The 13,632-nt window shown below is 36.1% G+C and overlaps 1 pseudogene; it reads left to right on the plus strand.

The window, feature by feature from the left end:
• Nucleotides 1-7,134: 7,134 nt before the first annotated feature.
• LOC145029653 (uncharacterized) lies at nt 7,135-13,415 on the plus strand (annotated as a pseudogene).
• Nucleotides 13,416-13,632: the final 217 nt, after the last annotated feature.

The raw sequence follows: 13,632 nt of genomic DNA on the forward strand, positions 1-13,632 counted from the left end.
TCGTGAATATATCTTGCCATTTAACATGTGGCTAGAAGCTAAGGTGCAATATTGTCTATTTAATTTCTTTTTTAAATTTTAATGATTTAAAAATGTAAAAAATAAAAACAATATTTAAATATTAAGCAAGACAAACACAATATTTTAAGGTCTACTAAAAATATTAAGAATATTCTATTATCATGTTTAAAATTGAATAATTAAATTTAAATTTACTAGTATTTGGTAAATAAAGTTAATAATCACCAAATATTTTGTTAGGAATTATAAGATTTCATGGAAAGCAAATTTATGGTTTTCCTTTTCTACCCTTTATAACCAAACCACCGTTCCTCTAACATAATTTTGTTTTCCTTATTTTGATTTTGTATCCTATTTTAATAATGATTTTTATACATAGAAACCAAAGTCCATCATTTACCAATTCCAACCGTAATTGGTTTTATTTTTATTTTCTTTTTATTATATATATATATATATATATATATATATATATATATATATATATATATATATATATATATATATATATATATATATATATATATAGACACCCACACACTACAAGAAAAATGGGTATTACCGGCGACGTCTTTGGTGGTGACAACCCTCATTAGCGGCGACATGTAATTGACGCGTTAGATGTCGCCTCAAATACCCACACAATGTTGATTCGCATTAAATGAACCATGTCCGTTCGATCTGCATTTAATCTAACGGTTGGAAATGAGTAAAAAAGGTGTTGAGTTTTCCCTCTAAGAGTGTCGCCGATAATACTCATATGTCACCGCCAAAAATCCTATCGTGGCGGCTTATACGCGTCACCGCTAAAGGCTTTTGCATATAACCCCCAAGTATAACTCTTTCCCGTGTCTGCCTCCTCTGCTCTCTTCCGAAGCGATTCCCAAACCCCTCTTCCTTCTGACGACGTTTGATTCCTGCTACAGTCCCTCCTCCCCTATTTTCTATTCCTCTTCAGTTTTGGTGTTTTGTACTGATTTTAAGCTTTTATGTTGAGGATTGTTATTGGAAAAATCTATTTCTGCCAGAATTATTGTTGCCGAAATTGTGGAACTCTTGCTGGAAAATTTCGAAATCACACCACCATAGGTTCCTTTTCATATTTTCATCTTTCATTTTATATGTGGAATGTATTTGTACGTGTCACACCCCCAAACCAAAACATCGGAAACGTCTGGGGGCGGATGGAGTGATTTCATGTACAGTATCATAACAATTGAATAATAATGAAACATAGCAACACAAACATTCATACATTCAGATTTCAAGTGTTACATTGTTTACAAACATAATTGTTCCAAAGTCGAATACAACTAACTGAAAAGTAGGAAAAACATGAAATGACGACCCTGACCCTCAAGAAGGGTTGAGTACCTTCCTGCTAGATCCCTCAGAATACAAGTCATTTTGAAAAGCGTCAACTAAAAAGTTGGTGAGTTCATAAATATTTTTGTATAAAATAGTTTTGCATTTGTTTGGAATAATTCTCGTAGTACTTTCAGAAAATCCAATATTTTCTAAAAAACGAGTTTGTAAGCCTTTCTAAAACTGTAAATATATGAATGTGTGTCCTTTGTTTTGTTTTTTTATACTTGTAAAGAGTGTGTTCCCAAAAAATCCAATATTTTCATTAATATGATCTGAAATTGAAAGTAATTGCTTGGTATCTTTTCCTTGTAAAGTAATAATATATAGTTCCAGAAAATGTAGTATTTTCCTTAAAGATGAACTACGGTCTTAAACCCTAAGACTACGATGGAAGTGAGTATCATACAGAAAATGGTTTATAGTTTCATTTCTTTCAATAAAACCAATGAAGTATAAGCTTCCCGTAAACTAAAATCATTTTCGTTAATCCCTACGTGAGTCGCTATAACCATGTTTGATACAAATAAATTGTCTGTCATGACGTTCTTCAGGTGTCAGTGTCGATAATATATTTGTCACCCTAGACTGGCCCGTCTACATGTAGCGAACAGCTCAGGTGTGGAGGTGCCAACCTCGTACAAATCTACACACAATTACCCCGCTCTCCCTCCAGGAGAGTCTAGTTATAACTATAGGACTTCCGATGTATGCTAGGTAGGTACGACGAAGGAGAGTCTCACAAGAGCATTAACAGATTTACGTGATCTATGACTTCTCTTACTTGTAAAATAAAATAATTCTACCTTTAAATAGTTATATGTATCTACGAAAAGTGTGGTCTATGACTTCCAAAATATACTAGTTATAGTTTATCTTGTTGGTTTAAAACGATTTATATAATCTTTTATATAAATATAAAGGTGTATTCTGGCATGACAATATGAACTCAAAACACAATATTTTGGTGTTAAACCCATTAGTTTAGCAAGTGACTATAATGTACCATTTCTACTAGTAAAGTTATCTTTTGGAATAAGTTCTCAAAAGCCATGTAGTTTTACAAATCATAACTTTCCTTATGGTTTTATGACATAGATTATGTTTTTTTAACAATATGTAAATCACAAATATTTGTACCAAAAACTAGTATAAACCATAACCTATATAAATAAGATTTTATCTTCAACATAAAGGTGAAAAACATGAAATTATTTGTAGGATAAACATAGTTTGGCTTGTATTCCCCTCCTCCCCCCCCCCCCCCCCCCCCCTCCTAAAACATAGAAAAAGATTGAAAATATGGAGGTTTTAACTCATCTTGGTTTACTTTGGTGGATGATTTGAAGTGATGAAATGAGGATTTTGAGCCTAAAACACTTGGAGTGTTTGATGAGCCCTTTGAAGATTATGATGCCCTAAGGTTGCCAACACATAATATTATGTGTAAATAGGATGGAATTGACATACTAATGTATAGATTTACTAGATTAATGGGATAACTTACCACAAATCTAAGGTCCACTTAGATGATGAAGATCTTTGGAAAGAACCAAGTTTTTTCTTGGGAGGTTTCCTTGAAGATGCAAGTGTAAAGAAGGTGATGAATAGAGAAAAAAGGTTTTTTTTTTGTCGTGAATAAGAAGATGGAAAAGTGCTAGTATGCCATTGGATATTATGAAGGATGTTACTTGGTTATCTATGGGTTTACTCATGGATATTTGGTAGTTAATTACGTGGGAGACTGGAACTTTCATGGGAAATAGGAAGAGTAACACATCTTAAAGTCAATTGATATTTTCTTATTCACATCCTAAACCGCAAACCCCATTAAATTAGCCTAATATGAAGTTTTTTGCGGCCATAGGGTGGTCCACTAAGGGGTTTACGGCCAAACCATGCCCCCATTAAAGGTGTTCACGGACAAACATTGATCAATAGGAGGTGTTTTCGGTTCTCGGTCCTTTCCCTTAGTGTTTTCGGCCTTAATGGGTTAATTCCTTTGGGTTTTCGGTTTTAGTGGATCATTAGGAGGTGTTTATGGCCAAGCGATGTCCCATTTGAAGTGATTTCGGTCATGAGATGTTCTAAGGAGGGTACTAGGCTAGATGTTAAAACAATGTTCATATATCTTGATTTCTATCCCCATACTTTGACTATTCTTCTATTATTAAACTTGTTAGCTTTCAAGGAGGGTATCTTATATACAATCTTCAAACTTTAAGTGTATATATATATATATATATATATATATATATATAATAACTTATTTAAAACATGTTCTTCATGGATTTCAGTGCTCTAGGGCATCTTGTTATGTTGTGAATTCACTCGTATAGGGTTAAGGTTTATGCCTAGCCAGATTCAAAATTTTTCGGGTTGGCACAGCATGTGTATGATGCATGTATTATGATGCTATAATGAATATGTAATATGTGTACAATGTATGTTTAAGTGTATTTATCTATATTGTAATGTGTATGATGCACGAAGTAATAATGAATATGCAATATGTGTAGGAAGCATGTTTAAATGTATTTATGTAGAAAGTACAATGCTATAATAAAAAAAATAATAAAAAAAAAAATTTGTGTATTTGTATGTAACTTGGAAAGTACAATACTATAATTGAAAAAAAAAATTGTTTATGTATTTGTATGCAACTTAGGAAAACTCTAATTTGCAAAAAAAAATTATGTATTTGTTTGAAAAAACTTTATACATGAAAAAAGTTTGTAAATGTATTTGTATGCTATAACTGAAAGTACAATGCTATATAGCGGTGACGATGCAATACCGGAAACTAGTATTACCGACACCCAATAGAGCATTTGCGACGAGACATTAATGGCAAACTTTTTGCAGCGACAAGTCGCCACTAATACCTTTAGCGGCAACTCTCGTCACTGGTAATACCATCATTTCTTATAGTGATATAAAGATGTAAGTTCAATTAAAAAAATACAAAAAAATGTTGAAAATGAGAATATCAATATCAACCACTCATTTATATCTTGTCGCAAAACCTTCTGTCGTACCGATGCGACGCGGGAGAGATACTATTCATAAGTGATTACAAATTTACTCATATATGCATATGTGAATTCACCACCTTCCCTCTCTTATGTTCGCCACCACCTCTACCACCGTTGTCACTACCACCTCGTCATTAAGATTAAAGTGGGTCCTTACCTGGCTCGGATGGACTCGAACCCGAAAAACCCGAAAACTGGTTAACGGAATTTAGTAGAATCAGAAACCGGACCGGTATATAGAACCGTTCTGGTTCGATTCTAGGTGTGAGACCGGGTTTAGTGGGTCTAAAACCGAAATATGAAAGTAGGTAGGGTGGATCCGGATAGAGTGCGTCTAGAACCTGAAATACTAAATATTTTTGATACTTAATGTTTTGTTATCATATGTTTAGAGGCATGTAAGTCATTCAATACAGATACAAATAAGATATTTTTGGAGTCTAAAACTAAAGCCAAACAATGAACTACATTTTTAAAAAATAACAACACCAGTTGGTTTTAAAAATGGAAGCACGTCACAAAATAACCGCACGACGTTCATTCCTAATGATTGCTATTGTTTGTGACTGCGATACCAACTTACATTAGATATCTATATAAGTTTTAACTGAATATGATATATGTGGTGTGGTGTTAGTATCATATGATTTTTTTTTATTTAACATTTACTTCAAAGCCAAACATTGAACTACATTTTTAAAAAATAAGAGCACCAATTGGTTTGAAAAATGGAAGCACATCACAAAATAACCGCATTACGTTCATTCCTAATGATTGCTATTGTTTGTGACGGCGATACCAACTTACATTATATATCTATATAAGTTTTAACTGAATATGATATATGTCGTGTGGTGTTAGTATCATATGATTTTTTTTAATTTAATTTTTACTTCAAAATTTTAAATAAGTGTATTATATACTAGAAAGGTTATCCCGACTACGCGGGGGGCAGAAACTTTAAATGTTGTTTCCGAATCGATAAATATGACAGACGTAGAAAGTGCAAGGATGAAAAGCCTGGACTTTGCCCTCGATCGTTTTTTTCATGTTTTTATGAAAAAAAATGTAAAAGTTTTGTCTGCAAGGACCAGAAGTGACAAAATGGCTAAAGAATTAAAGGGGTAGGAATTAGCAAGTTTTTAGAAAAGGGATCAAAGTTGTCAAACCATTAAAGTTGTTAAGTATTTTAGTGTTGCGTCTTGGGCCTTTTTGTTTTGTAATCGGATTGGGCTTGTCCATCCGTAGTTATCTAGAAATAGTTTCCTTTTATCTAGATAAGTTGTTAGGGTTTTAGTATAAATATATGCATGCATGTATGCGTATAATATAGAATAGTCGATTACGTTGATTCTTGTAACCCTAATATACCTCTACAGATTGATGTTCTTTATCGAGCTCTTCTGGGGTATCTTTGCATTAATCATTCGACATATTCAATGCAATACTTGTGTTCTTCATTACGTTCTTATTTATATTTTTCTTAGAATCATACGATCCTGATAGAACATTGTTCTAACAATTGGTATCAGAGTAGGAGATTGTGTGATCAATACACTTTTCTTCTGTATTCACAAATATTTAGGGTTTTCGCTTTTATCGAAGTCGTCATCTTCTTAACGACGATTACTCAGCTTTTGATAAAACCCTAATCTCAAGTTTACAGGTAAGATTCTAGCAGCTCACCATGTCTCACGACGATAAGCATACAAACCCAATTAACATCTCAAACATCATCGGATCTACAACTAGAGTTCCCATACTCTACACTCAAGACTACGAAGTATGGGCTCATCACTTTGAAGATTACGTGGTTGGATCTGAAGATAATGGCTATCTCATCTGGGAAGCTATCATTCTTGGACCGTTTGCGCATTCAGAAACAAACACGATCATCAAGACACAGAAGTATTACAACAAGTTGGTGACAGATGTTCAGAAGATGCCACAAGATGAGAAGGACAAGATCCTGTGTAATGTTAAAGCCATGCGAATGATAAGATTCGCCTTACAATCTGACACCTTTCGGCTTGTAGGCTCATGCACAACTGCTAAGGAGATCTGGGATAGGTTGAAGGAACTCTACTCAACTGATGAAGTTCTGGAACACTCCATTCAAACTCTGTTGCTGTCAGAATTTGGAGTTTTTGAACAAAAACCTGAAGAGAAGCTCATTCAGACCTTTGATCATCTTTTAAGTAAGATGATCAAGCATGGAATTGAGAGGAAGCTGATTGAACAGAAAGTTACATTCATGAACGGGCTCAGACCAGAATGGATGGCTGTGGTTTCCACTGTGAAGGCGCATGAATAGTTCAAATCCTACTCACTGGTGAAACTAGTTGGGATACTAAAGTCACATGAAAGTGTTGTAACTAAGGAGACGAAAGTGGTCTCTGGCATGGGATCGCTAGCTCTTGTCTTTAAAGGAAAAAGTGTTGTTGAGGAAGAATAAGAGTCAGACATGTCAGAATGTGATCTTATAAGTGAGGAGTATGCTTTAATGATAACAAATCCAAAGAAATTCGCAAGAAGAAAATTTCCCACCAATAAGAACCGAAATTGGCAGGGAAGTTATAGTTCTGAGAAAGAAAAAGAGGAACCGAAAGTCTCTTCTCAAAAGGTGGAAGACAAAAAGGAAAACAAGCTTACAGGAGATTCTGGATACGACTGCAACTATTGTCACGGCAAGAACCACTTTGCCAAAGATTGCATGTTAAGAAAGACGACTGAGAAGAGAGAGGCTGAAGATGATGAAGCGTATTACATGCGTAAACTTGAAGAAGTCAAGCAGAAAAAGGCTTCCAATAGCTCGATGAATGCTCTAATTGTACAAGAAAATGCAGGGGAAGATGAGTTTGGTGGTGTAGAAGTCTGGTCAACAGACTTTGAAGACGAAGAAGTTAGAAGACCCACTCATGGAAAGGCATTTGTGGCAAAGAATGAAGGTTCTAGTAGAAAATGCTTTATCGTCACTACTATTCCATCAACCGAAAGTGCAGACACAGAACCGAACATGACTGAAAACAAGTGTTTTGCAGCCAAGCCGGTGAGTGAGAAGATCAACGACTGCGACCGATTGATCAAAAAGGTACATTCTATTCTTGAATCTCTTAAAATTCCCAAAACTGAATAACTAGAAGAATTAAATGAACTAAATTTTAAATTTTTCAACCTAAGTAGTAGCCTCATGCAAACCCGCTTAGCAAACTCTAATCTAACTGACCAACTCGGCAGGGTGTCTTCAAAAAGTGAGGAGAGAAGGATCTGGATTGAGCAGAAGGAAGCAGAGTTAGTTAGGGCTAAGGATGAGAGTATTTATTTGCAAAGAGGCAATTTGAAATTGTTAAAACAAAGAAATGTTTTCTGTTTAATTGCTAAGCGTCTTTATACTAATATTGCTCAATTACATCTTAATTGTGAAATTGGAAAGAAAATACATAAAATGATTTTGCACTTTCTTGAATTTAAGCAAGATGATGTTATTGCTGAGTGTGACTCAGAAGTATCCTCTGAAGAAACATCCATGTCATATAGGCTAGGTTTAGATAAGATAGAAACTTTCATCGATTCTAAGGAACATAAAAGTATGTTAAAAGATATCTTAGATGAAAATGATAGGCTTAAAATTAAAACCGAAACTATACAAACATTCAATGAATCAAATGGCAAAATTGTCAAGGATAATAAAATAAACATAGATAATTCTTCTGAATTTGAAACATAGAGTGAAATGAGTGAAATCTCAGTAGAGGATGTTGTTGATTGTTCTAAGTTTGTGAAAAATAAAACCAAGAGCGAAAAACCTCTTATTTCAGAAAATTCAGTTGAGTTTGCTCGTCTGTCAAAGGAACAGAAACTGAAACTCAAAGAAAAGGCCTTGGTCTATCAGAAGGTACAGACCGTACCAAACCAAGTTTATGCTATGACTGGAGTCACTCAAAGACAAACAACAGAATTAAAGGTAATAGTTGACGAGGATAACGCTGAAGGATGTGAAGAATATTTCTGGTCTGCTCCCATTGACAATGCAGATGAAACTGTGGGTCTGTCTGAGAAAACCACATGGAGAGTAAAAAGAAGATACATACCAGAACCCATCAATAAACCTTCCAGTTTCGATATTCCCAGCACAAGCGGAACTAAAGATGTTCCTGAAAAACCATTAATGCAACCTGATGTTCCAATCGAGAGGAAAGAACCGAAAGGTCCACTCAAGAGACAGGAAGCACCGGAAGTTCAAACTAAGGAAAGCACCGAAACCAGAATGGAAGGTAAGACAACTGCAACTCAGAAGGAGAAACCAAAGGCCAACTTCAATGTTAGCAAATCTCAGAAGGAGCTAGCTGAACAGAAAAGACTCAGAAATCAAAGATATGCCTTGAATCTAAATGAATGGAAAATGCATTGGAATTCTCAAAATCCTAACTTTGAGCCTCCTAGGAAAGAATCCATCGATAAAGGAAAGGAAAAATCAAAGGAAGATTTCATTCCTAATTCCTATTATTCCAAATCCCAAAACCGAAAGTCAAGTCTCGGTTCTAAACCCAATTTCAGTCATCAACCCAGTTTCGGTCCTCGACCCAAGTTCGGTCCTAAACCCAGTTTCAGTCCTCGACCCAGATTCAGTCCTAAACCCAGATTCGGCTCTCGATCCAGATTCGGTCCTAAAACCAGTTTCGGTCCCAATTCTAGACATGGATCCTCCAAGTTCCAAGATGAAACAAATTCCTCTAAGGACATCAAAGGAAAAGGAAAACTGGTATCAGAATCTGAGAATGAACATAAGAGATCCTCCCCTAAACCTAAGAATCAAACGAAAAACACTAAACCATCTAATGTAGATACATTAAGATTTAAAGAAGATAAAACAAAAATCAAGGTGTTTACCATCAAAAGAAAAGATCAAACAACTCTTGTTAAACGAACTTACTTAGTTGATGATTCTATTGTTATTCCTTTCTCTGTGAAAGACTCACCAGGACCCAAGAAACTTTGGGTTCCTAAATCTGCTTGAATTTTCAGGTAATCAGTGACGAGTAGTTTGACGACGCTTGGTATATAGACAGTGGCTGCTCGCGTCACATGACAGGAAGAAAGGAGGAATTAAGGGAGTTTAGGTCTCAAAAGGATGGTGGTTTTGTGAAGTTTGGAAACAACTCCTATGGAACAATCAAAGGATATGGGATTATAACTAATGGAGACTTCTCTATCATAAAGGTGGCTTATGTAGAGGGATTACAGCACAACCTCATCAGTGTCTCGCAATTAGTTGTGGGCACATGCTTGAAGGTATCATTTGATGATGCAGGATCTGAGATAATAGAAAAACAAACCAAGAAAGTTCTACTGCAATCTACACGAAAAGGAGAAATGTATCCTCTGAATCTTAATCCTATTCGAGGGACACCAGCTATCTGTCTGCTATCAAAGGCAAACACTGATGAAAGTTGGCTTTGGCATCGACGTCTATCACACCTGAACTTCAAAGATATCAACAAATTAGTGATTGGTGATCACGTTCGAGGTCTTCCTCTTCTCAAGTTCGATAAAGAGCATTTATGTGCAGCATGTGAAATGGGTAAGCAGAGCAAAAAAAGCCACCCTACACGCATTAATACCAAGATAGTGGAAGCACTTGAACTGTTACATATCGATTTGTGTGGACCTTCTGCTATAGAGAGTATCAGTGGAAGTGAGTACATTCTGGTTATTGTAGATGATTTTTCACGCTTCACGTGGGTTTTCTTTCTTAAACAGAAATCAGATGCAACTCCCAAGCTGAAGACGTTCATCAAGCAAGTGGAAGTTCAATTGAAGAAGACAGTGAGAAACATCAGAAGTGACAATGGGCTGGAATTCAAAAACAAGGATTTCGAAGACTTTCTGGCTGATAAGGGGATAACACACAATTTTTTAGCCCCTTATGCACCACAGCAAAACGGGATTGTTGAAAGACGAAACTGATCGTTGTGTCAAGCAGCTAGAACCATGCTCAGTTATGCCTCTCTACCTTTATACTTTTGGGCTAATGCCATTGTTGCTGCCTGTTATACTCAGAATCGGTCCTTGCTCAACAAGAGATTCTCGATAACTCCTTATGAGATCTTAAACAATCGGAAACCAAACGTCAAGTTTTTCCACATTTTTTGTTCCAAGTGCTTTATCTTTAATTCTAAAGAAAATCGAAATAAGTTTGATGTTAAAGCCGATGAGGGGATCTTTCTGGGTTACTCTCTGTCATCAAAAGCATACCGGGTGTTGAACAAGCGTTCCAAAAGAATAGAAGAGACTTATTATGTCACCTTTGACGACAATTACATGAAGAAGGTTCAAAGAACAGAATATGCTTCAGGAGACATATTTCCAGAATCTGGACAGGTCTCGGTTCCAATATCCAATCTGTTTGATGAATACATTCGGTTATTTGATGAACCAGAAAAGGCAATACATTCGGAGGCAACAGCAGCAGACAACAAGGTAGATAATCTGAAGAAAGTAATAGATGAAGTTACCAAATCAATGGAAACCGAAACACCTACTCCTAAACCATCACCTAGTACTTCAAACAACGATTCAATGTTCCAGGGGGAGAACTCTACCACTTTCAAACCATCTGGAGTTCCTGTTAAGGGGGAGAATCACAATTTCACTCCCACATCTAATAGTTCAACTGATACTCAAACAACTGAGCCAAAATCAACAGGTGATAGTCCAATCGAGGGGGAGATACCCACTGCCGATTCTGCTGAAGACAAAGGCTTCACTTCGCCAGTCAAGGGGGAGAAGGAGAAAACAAGTGATAGTTCTACTGACGAAGGTGAATGGGATCAGTCAGATGTTCAAGTTGAAGTTGAAGCAGAACTAAATCCAGAATATGATCCAAGCTATCCTCCGCTAGTAAAATGGACAAAAGACCATCCCAAAGAGCAAATTATTGGTGAATCCTCCGAAAGTGTACTTACTAGATCTCAACTGAAGGCGAAACAAACAACATTATTCTCTAAAGTGGAATTTTGTATGTTTAACTCTTTTATCTCCAAAATAGAGCCGGAAATCGTAAATGCTGCACTTGATCATTCTGATTGGGTTCAAGCAATGCAGGATGAGCTCAATGAATTCGAACGAAACAGAGTTTGGAGATTGATTCCTACACCGAAAGATGCCTCTGTTGTCGGCTTGAAATGGGTGTTTAGGAATAAGCTGGACAAAGAAGGTAATGTCATTCGTAACAAGGCTCGGTTGGTTGTAACAGGCTATTGTCAAGAAGAAAGGATTGATTATGAAGAAACTTTTGCTCCGGTGGCAAGGTTAGAGTCTGTTCGAATTTTTCTAGCATATGTCGCTCACAAGAACTTTGAAGTTTTCCAAATGGATGTCAAATGTGCATTCTTGAATGGAGAATTAGAAGAAACTGTCTATGTTGAGCAACCACCTGGTATTGTGAATGAAAAGTACCCGGATCATTGCTATGTACTGGATAAAGTTGTCTATGGGCTAAAGCAAGCACCAAGAGCCTGGTATGAAACTCTTACTCGCTTTCTAAAAATGTCAAAGTTTAAACAAGGTTCGGTTGACCCAACCTTCTTTCGAAAGAAGGAAGGTGAACATTTGATGATTTTTCAGATTTATGTTGATGACATCATCTTCGGCTCCACGAATCCTAGCTTAACCGCTGAATTTAGAAAGTTGATGGAGACTAAATTTGAAATGAGCACAATGGGTCCAATTAACTTTTTCCTTGGTTTGAATATTAGACAGGGACCAGAAGGTATCTTTATAAACCAGGAAGCATACACCAAAAATCTGCTGACTAAATTTGGAATGAAGGGTGATTCAAAAGTAAAGGTTCCTATGGCATTCGGCACCAAGCTAACTCCATCCCTGGAGAAACCGGCTGTGGACATAACTCTTTGTCGACAAATGATAGGATCCCTTATGTATCTAACACCTAGTAGACCAGATATCATGTTCTCTATTTGTTATTGTGTCAGGTTTCAAGCTAATCCAAGAGAACCCTACATGCTTGTTGTGAAGAATATTTTTCGATATCTGAAGAAGACTTCATCTCTTGGTCTCTGGTATCCTGCAAGATCTGGATTCTTCATTCAAGCCTTTTCAGATGCTGATATTGGAGGATGTGGACTGGACAGGAAAAGCACTACCGGAGGATGTCAATTCCTTGACGGAAAACTTGTCAGTTGGCAATCAAAGAAACAAACCTATGTTTCCTTATCCACAGGAGAAGCAGAATACATTGCTTCCGCATCATGTACCTCTCAGGTTGTTTGGATTCAAAGTTAGTTAAGAGATTATGGGTTGAGTATGAAAAAGATCCCTCTCTATTGTGACTCTGAAAGTGCAATCAGGATTTTTCATAATCCAGTGCAACATTCGAAAACCAAGAACATTGCACTTAGGTATCATTTCATCAAGGATCATGTAGCCAGGAACGTAGAAGTACATTTTGTTCGTTCTACTGATCAACTGGCTGGCATCTTTACTAAAGCCTTACCAGAAACAACCTTCAATAAAATCTTACAAGGTTTGGGTATGATGGAAGGAGAGTCGGTACCGAATCCTCAAATCTCTCTTTAAAATTAAGACAACTGAGATAGACAGACCGCTCGGTCTATCTCTGCTCTAGATTTTTGGGGAACCGACATGGACAGACCGCTCTGTCTATCTCGGCTCCGTAATTCTCCGGAAAAGAGGAAAATTGAATGATCGATTTATTTTGCTACTCTCATTAATAAGATAAGGTTTCGGTTGTATATTTTAAGTTTTTCTATTCTTATTCTTTTTCAGAAAATTTCCAAAATTCAAAAATATATTTTTTTTTCTTTTTGTTTTTATTCTTTTTTCAGAAAATTTCAAAAATCCAAAAATATTTTATCTTTCTGTTTTTATTTCTTTTTCAGAAAATTACTTAAAAATATTTTATCTGTTTCAATTGCTTGTTTGTTTTGTTTGGTGTCTATCATTAATAGGTAAACACAAGTATAACCGTCGATAGATCTAAAGCAGGTATGTTTCAACTTTCACACAACCCAGTTAAGGGTCCCTAGAAGCATGCTGCTGTATGTTGTCATAAAGCCTCTATGATCTTGAGTAAGCCTTAATGATTCGATCGATATCCAACATTTCTTCCAAATCAGGCTATTTTACCTCACTCGGTCTAGAGCTACCTTACTCTTCTCATTTGAGTTAA

This window comes from Lactuca saligna, chromosome 2 (genome assembly GCF_052625555.1).
Source record: "Lactuca saligna cultivar CGN05327 chromosome 2, ASM5262555v1, whole genome shotgun sequence".
Classification (NCBI taxonomy): domain Eukaryota; kingdom Viridiplantae; phylum Streptophyta; class Magnoliopsida; order Asterales; family Asteraceae; genus Lactuca; species Lactuca saligna.